Raw genomic sequence first — 8,460 nt, forward strand, 5'->3', positions numbered from 1 at the left:
AGGTTAGGATGGAGAGTGACTGGCTTAAAATCACCCAGTGAACTTCATGGCTGTATAGGGAAGGAGTTGAAGTCAGGTGTTCCCAATCCTAATCCAATATTCTAACCACTACACCATACTGTCTCTCAAGTATTCAGCTGAATGGGGTATCGATTGCAGAAGAAAAAGGAAATTAAGATCCCTATTTTAGCTGTGGCATTGTTGGAGGACCACAACATCTGCCAATTTGAGTTTAAGCTTCTTCATTTCAATGTCTATCCTATACGCACCTACCTTGGACTATGACCCATTGACCACCATGGGCTGGCCGGGGGCCAACCATGGCCAATCAGCAAAGGAAGTCTTATTCTTCAGTTATGTAACCACTATACCACACTTCTCATTCATTTCTCTGCATGGATGCATCTACAGCTGTGAAGGCTGTGTAAATGCTCAGGAGCTGTGGTCATACTTAGATGCATTTAAAGTGGATTGAGGTATTTTTTCTAGGCACTCAGCACATGATCAGAGGGAGCAGTATTGCCGAGGTATGAATTCATAAGGGACATAGGCGAGTGAAGTACTGAACAACTGTTAAAGATCCATCTTGTTATGCAAAAATGAGTGTTTCAGGTGCTTGGATCAACATTGTAGAATGGCTGATTACTGTTTTGTGACCCTAGACCACATATTAATTTTTTTTGGAGATAATGAGGAACTCTATTTCTCTGATCCTGAAAAAATGTGACCTTAAACTTGATGATATGATAAAGTAGATGTGATTAGCCACTTGTGGAATGATTCTCTTGCAAGAAAAATCCAAGAAGTCTCCATTCTTTCTGTTGCCCCCACCCCCACCCCCCGGCCACCCATATTCTTCTCCTGGATGAGGGTCATACTGGAGAAAGAGAATCATTCCCAGAAAGCCAGCTGCTGTGCTGAAGACCCTCATGAGAATGTCGGAGAATATCCAATAGTTCAGTAGAAATTCATCCGAATTTTGTCCCCTCATATTCTGACACTGAGCACTTGCCTTAGCTCTATTTTTACAGTGCTGCCTGGCCTTTCTTTCCATTGCTTTTCTTGACTACTTTAAAGTAGTCATAAAAAGAGGTGGGGAAATGAGCACTGGCTGGCAGGCAGCACTATAAAAATCGAGCTAAGGCAAGTGCTCAGCATCTGATCTGACCGCAAAGCCTAAACCCACAAGGAGGGAGCATGGGAATCTTCAGAAGCCCATGCACACATCTGGATCATGCATGAGAGCCGGGCAGCAAGACCTGCAGGGTCTGGGGTGGGGGGAGCAAGATAAATGGCAATCTGAAAAAATGCCTAGTAAGAGTTGCAGGTGATCTAAATGTTGAGCAGGATTTGTATTTTATCATATGTGGATATTGGAATTATACTATATCATGTATTTATTTATCATATTTCTGTACCACCTGACATGTGCATCCCTAGGCGGTCTACATAAGTTAAAATACAACAAATATAAACACAGGATAAAATGATTTAAACAATTATGATATAAAACCAATTAAAAGCCTGAGAAAACAGGTGTGTCTTCTTTTTAAAAACAGCCAGAGATGGAGAAACTCTGATTTTAACAGGAAGCTTTACAGACAGGGCTGTTACCCCAAATTTCCTTTGAAAGAGAGTGTATGCATTCACACACTAGCCAAACTTACCCCGAAGTCCCTTTGAGATCCTTGAAAGCACTCCACACACAAATCGGGCTTTGTCTTCCAAATTCTAGCTTATCTTGATGTATTTCCGGGTTTTTAAAATGCTGGCTTTAAGCTACTTTTTCTGAAAACGAAGGAGCAAATGGGGAGAGGCATTGGTGTAGAATCATTAGCATGATAAGAGTGATATTCTCTTTAGAAATGCAGATGTAGCTCTTTAAAAAGCTCCCCCCCCCATTGACTAGAAGGAAAACACGGAGGCATGCCATGTGAACCTGCTCCAAAAGAAAACCCGAGCGCAGAGAGGAGGGGCTGCTTCCCTCAATGCCATGAGTGTAATTCAAAGTGGCTTCACTCATATTTTACCCCCCAGCTTGAGGCCATGTGTGATCCCAGAGAGTACATTCTATAGCCCCAGGGCAGCAATAGAGAAGGCCCAGTTCTGAGTAGCCAATGCTAGAGGTTCCTCCCCAGATAAATCTGCAATTTGATGAGTCCTTTTAATATGCATAAGTTGCAGATTTCAATATCTTATTTTTATCCAGATCAGTTCACTGCGAACCTCTGTCATAATAAAAGGGAGATAACCTTGGCAGCTGATCTTTTCCCTTTCCCTTTTGTGTCCTGGTTTGCAGGTGATTTGATCCCTCTTTTACAATGCCAGATTGCAACCCAGAGAATTATTTTTATTTTTATTTTATTCTGGCTTGAATGATATCATCCATACAAAACAATTTGACCCCACCCTCTGTAGTAAAGTATCTAAGGGCCAAACTAGATGTGATGCAGGAAATCCATCATTTGTATTTGTGATGAAGTGTGCTGGAAGAGTGGGATAGAAATCTTTTAATTACAATCAGATAAAAATGATGTGGATCTCCCAGTTTTAAAAAACTTGTATAGTAGCCATGTCACTCCCCCATAAAGTGGGACCACTGGGGAAGGGGTTGACCCTTTCTCTGTACAATTTTTCCAATTAAAATTATCCCTCTGAATCTGCTGTTTGCCAGGGTGGGGGGAGGACTTGTGCTGGTAACCAATTTTCTCCTCAAGGGCAAAGAGCAACTTCTGGGAGGGGGCATTAATAAGGAAGACCTGAACCCCAGAATGCAGGAGATCCTAATCACAGATCTCCTGAACAGCCCTGGATTAGCCATAAGGCAAAACAAGCAGGTGCTTAGGGCATCAAGGGAAGGGGGGCACCACAGAGTTTCCCCCCTAGCTATCATGCCCTTATCTCTTTCACTGAACATAAGAACAGCCCTGCTGGATCAGCCCCAAGGCCCATCTAGTCCAGCATCCTGTTTCACACAGTGGCCCACCAGATGCCGCTGGGAGCCACAGGCAGGAGTTGAGGGCATGACTTCTCTCCTGCTGTTACTCCCCTGCAACTGGTACTCAGAGGCATCCTGCCTTTGAGGCTGGAGGTGGCCTTTAGTCCTCCAACTAGTAGCCGATGATAGGCCTCTCCTCCATGAAGTTATCTAAACTCCTCTTAAAGCCATCCAGGTTGTTGGCTGTCACCACATCTCGTGGCAGGGAATTCCACTAGGGATGTGCATGGCCTCCGAACCGGTCCGGTTTGGCACGGGGGGGTTGTACCTTTAAGGGTGGGGGGTAGTATTCACCCCCCCCCCCCGCCGCTCTTCCCACTCCGGCGCTGTGTTTTTTTGTAAAGTTTCTGGGGCGGCAGCATTCCTCCCTGCCGCCCCTACCCCCGTCGTTAGCCTGCCAGAGCCTCAGTACGTAACACGCATGCGCCTGTTCCGGCGCACGTGCGCACCTGCTGCTGCCGTGCGCGCACTCCGCATACGTCACACATCAACATGTGATGTATGCGGAGCGCGCGTGCAGCGGCATGTGCACACGCTCGCCGAAACGGGCTCATGCGTGTTACGTACTGAGGCTCTGGCAGGCTAACGACGGGGGTAGGGGCGGCAGGGAGGAACACTGCCGCCCCAGAAACTTTACAAAAAAACACAGCGCCGGAGTGGGAAGAGCTGTGGGGGGGTAAGTACTACCCCCCCACCCTTAAAGGTACAACCCCCCTCCGTGCCGAGCCGCCAGACCGGCTCGGATCCAGACCGGTTCAGAGGCCTCCAGCATGGCCTCCGAACCGGTTCGGACACCCCCCTAAATTCCACAAGTTGATTATGTGTTGTGTGAAAAAGTACTTCCGTTTGTTGGTCCTAGATTTCCTGACAATCAATTTAATGGGACAACCCCTGGTTGTAGTGTTATGGGAGAGGGAGAAGAATTTCTCTCTATCCACTTTCTACACATCATGCATGATTTTATAGACCTCTATCATGTCTCCCAGCAGTTGTCTTTTTTCTAAACTAAATAGCCCCAGGTGTTGTAGCCTTGCCTCATAAGGAAGGTGCTTTAGGCCCCTAATCATCTTGGTTGTCCTCTTCTGCACCTTTTCCAGTTCTACAATGTCCTTTTTTAGACGTGGTGACCAGAATTGTACGCAGTACAAGGTGTGGCCGCACCACCATTTTGTATGAGGGCATTATAATATTAGCAGTTTTATTTTCAGTCCCCTTCCTAATGATCCTTAGCATGGAAATGGCCTTTTTCAGAGCTGCCGCGACACTTTCAATGAGCTGTCCACCACGACCCCAAGATCCCTCTCCTGGTTAGTCACCGACAGCTCAGATCCCATCAGTGTATACTTGAATTTGGGGTTTTTGTTGCATCACTTTACACTTAACAACACTGAACCACATTTGCCACTTTGTTGCCCACTCCCCTAGTTTGGAGAGATCCTTTTGGAGCTCCTCACAATCTGTTTTGGATTTCACTACCCAAAAGAGTTTGGTGTCATCTGCACATCTCACTGCTTACCCCTGCTTCTAGATCATTTATGAATACATTAAAAAGCACCAGTCCCAGTACAGATCCGTGGGGGACCCCACTTCTTACTTCCCTCCATTGTGAAAACTCTCCATTTATCCCTACCCTCTGTTGCCTGTTTTTCAACCAGTTTGCAATCCACACATGTACTTGTCCCCTTATCCCATGACTGCTAAGTTTCTTCAGGAGACTTTGATGAAGAACTTTGTCGAAAGCTTTTTGGAAGTCCTGATCCACACACTTGTTGACCCTTTCAAAGAACTCCAAAAGGTTTGTGAGGCAAGATTGACCTTTGCAGAAGCCATGCTGGTTCTCCCTCAGCAGGGCCTGTTGTTCTATGTGCTTTACAATTTTTTCCTTGAGGATGTTTTCCATCAATTTGCCTGGAACGGATGTTAAGCTAACCAGCCTGTAAATTCCCGGATCACCCCTGGATCCCTTTTTGAAAATCAGTGTTACATTTTCTACCTTCTAGTCCTCCGGTACGGAGCCTGATTGCAGGGATAAGTTACATATTTTGGCAAGGAGGTCGGCAATTTCACATTTGAATTATTTGAGGACTCTTGGATGGATGCCATCCCTGGCGATCTGTTAGTTTTCAATTTTTCCAGACGGTTTAGAACATCATCTCTTGTCACTTCTATCAGACTCAGTTCTTTAGCATCCCTCCCTGAAAAGTCTGGTTCAGGAACAGGTGTATGCTCTGTATCCTCTGCCGTGAAGATGGACACAAAGAACTCATTGAGCTTCTCTGCAACCTCCATATCCTCCTTAATAATCCCTTTCACTCCCTCATTATCTAATGGTCCAACAGCCTCCCTTGCAGGTTTCCTGTTTCTGATGTATTTAAAGAAGTTTTTTATTATTCCCCTTGATACTTTTAGCTAAAGGTTCCTCAAACTCTCTTTTTGCCTCCCTTATTGTCACCTTGCATTTCTTTTGCCACCTTGCATTTCACTGCCACACTCAACTTTAGTCGATTTTTTGCAATTGTTTTATCTGCTGTGTTTGACTTTACTCTGCATTTAAAAAAAAACACGTTTTCTTTGGCTTGGTGAATGACTAAAGTTTCGAGAAACTACTAAACTATGTATGTGAAGTAAATGTCATTGATTTGTGAAAGATTACTGTAAAGAGCAGTACAAAATAGTGATAAAACTTCACATAAAAGATGTTCGTATGTTATGATGTCTGACCTTGAAGATGAAATATTTTTCTCAATCATTCCTTCTGTTGCGGCTATTTAAAAGGAATTATAGGCAGTGGAACTGTTTTGTTTTACCTTAAAAAATCTAGAAGAAAACTTTTTAAAATTTAAATAAATATTAAGTTATAAGTAAATAATTTGCTTGAGTCTTAATGTCTTGTCAGTTAAGCAATGTCTTGACGATTATGCCGGGTGGGGGGGGGGCACCATTGTTGGGCTGTGCTTAGGGCATCAGTTGCCCTTAATCCGGCCCTGCTCCTGAATCATGCCTAGTAGTACCCTACATTACTGTCTCTTCTGGCTGTTGAAAACTGAAGGGAATTTCTCTCCCAAGACAGCTGACAGTAGTGGTCCCTGGACAGCTACGGCAGCTTATTGGACTTGGTGGGAAAATGCATAAAAGCACCACTGAATCAACAAGAGAAGCCTCCAAGGCTTTTAAGGCGAGAGGCCCTCGGGTGTGCATGCGTATGTGTGTGCGAACCACATATCCTCTGGCTTGAAAACTTGCCAGCTGCTGTTCTCTAGAAAACTTGGCTCAGGAAACTGTCTACATTACAAACCACAGCTGTTCCCTGCAGCACAGAGCCAGGATTCTCAAACAAAGTCACAGCAAGGCTCTTCAGGAAGGTTCCATAGAAGACAGATGTGCAATGTTAAGAGGAGTAAAGATGACACAAATGATAGACACAGCAAAGAGCTTGGGGCACTTTAAAGACTAACGTGTTTACTGTGCCTTAGCAGTCACAAAGTGTTATCTTCAGATAGCAGATATTTATCTATATATTACATTTGTATCCCACCTTTCTTCCAAGTAAATCAGGGCAGCATGGGTACAGAGTGGGAGGGATGCAAACAGGGGAGCCAAAAGTCACACCATTCAAGAGAGAGCACTAAGCCTGTGATCTTTCTATGCAGGGATCTTGCCATAATCATTCATGTTTTAGTAACCTCCAGATGTATCTACTACAACATGCTCTAGATCAGGGATTTTCAACGTTGGGTCCCCAGGTGTTATTGGACTTCAGCTCCCACAATCTCCAGCCAAAGGCCACTGGGCCTGGGGATTATGGGAGTTGAAGTCCAATAACATCTGGGGACCCAACGTTGAGAATCCCTGGCCTAGATAAGTTAAAGGCAACGGCAGCTCACGACTTCCATGCTCCTGAGGCAGGGCATGAAATGCTGCCCCCCCCCACCACTTCCTTCTCTGCGGCAGCAATAGCCACCACCTTCCTGTGACATGGGGCTGGTGCAAAGGGGGGTTGTGCCATTTCAGAGTAACTCTTTGCCAACTGGTGGCTGTGCCAACACTCAGTGTCGCTTGGATGGCAGTAGGTAGCAGAAGAAGGACGTTGATGTGGTGGGGTGGGGGGAAATCTTGCCGCCCCACCATCTGTTACTTGAGGCAACTATGGTGTTTTTGGTTAACCCATTCCGTGATCCAGGCCAGCTTTTGAATGGTGCTTTAGTTACTTGTATTCCAGTCCTGGAGTAGAGGCGGGGCTAACAAACAGCCGGCAGCAAGAGCACTGAAGGCAGGCTGCACTCGCCTCTCTGTGTGTATAATATCTATTTCATTAAACTGTGGATATTCTTGATCCAACTCCACTGCCTTGTCCTTGCCTACCACAGCTCTTTCCTCTGGATTCTACAGCAACCACCTCACCTCACCTCATGGAGAGAAGACCCCAATGCCCTTGAAAAGCACCAGAAACTTCAATGGGTATAAAATGTCTGGCTAGGACTGGAGAGTCACAGCGTGTTATCGTCTCACCTGCACTGGTTGCCGATTTCTTTCCAGGCTCAATTCTCAAGGAGAAGTTCATGCCTTTAAAGAGGGCTGGCCCACTAATGTGTTTATTTCTTTTCATGCTATTAAGAGACGAGGTGTGCTAATGAGGTGTGGCAAGGCAGCTGCTTCAGGTAACAGATTGGCAGAAGTGGCAGGGGGTGTCCCGTCAGCGGCCACGGCCACCAGCTGCCTCACCACATCTCTCTACCCTGATGTCCCTCCCCTTATCTGACAGAAACAGTATGGCTGCTGCACCCACCATTCTGTTCCACCCACTGACTTCCATTCTCCACTCCCCACTCTCTCTACCTTTTCAAAAGCAGGGGTTGGGGGAGGAGGAGGAAACAGTGACTGTTCTTCTACTGGCAATGGAAGAGGAGAGAACTCCCCCTTTGCGGGCAGGGAGAAGGGAATATGTCCTCCTCTGCAGGCAGCAGAAGGAAACGTACCACACAGTACCCCTTCTTCTATGTGAAAGCTCTTCAGATATTTGAAGATGGCTATCATATCTCCCCTTGGTCTTTTCTCCTTCAGGCTAGACAGACCCGGATCTTTCAACCATTTCTCATAGGACTTGGTTTCCAGATTGCTCACCATCTTTGTTCCCCTCCTCTGAACTTGTTCCAGTTTATCACTGTCTTTCTTAAAATGTGGGGCCCAGAACTGAACACAGTGGCTGATATCCTGACTAATAAAGCATTGGTGCAATGGAAAAAGTGTTGGTCTGGCACTGATGCGTCTGAAGATTTCCAGACTAATCCAGCACTGGTGCTAATTTGTGTGTGTGTGAATTCCAGTGAGTGACATCCCCTTCCCCAGGAAGCCCTCCTCTGTATCACCTGAAAACATGTCCCTGGGGGCTGCGTGACCCTCAGGGACATATTTTTGGGTGGCACAGAGGGCTTCCTGGGGAAGAAGAGGTCATGGAAATTTGT

This window comes from Hemicordylus capensis, chromosome 4 (genome assembly GCF_027244095.1).
Source record: "Hemicordylus capensis ecotype Gifberg chromosome 4, rHemCap1.1.pri, whole genome shotgun sequence".
In the NCBI taxonomy this organism is placed as follows: Eukaryota; Metazoa; Chordata; class Lepidosauria; order Squamata; family Cordylidae; genus Hemicordylus; species Hemicordylus capensis.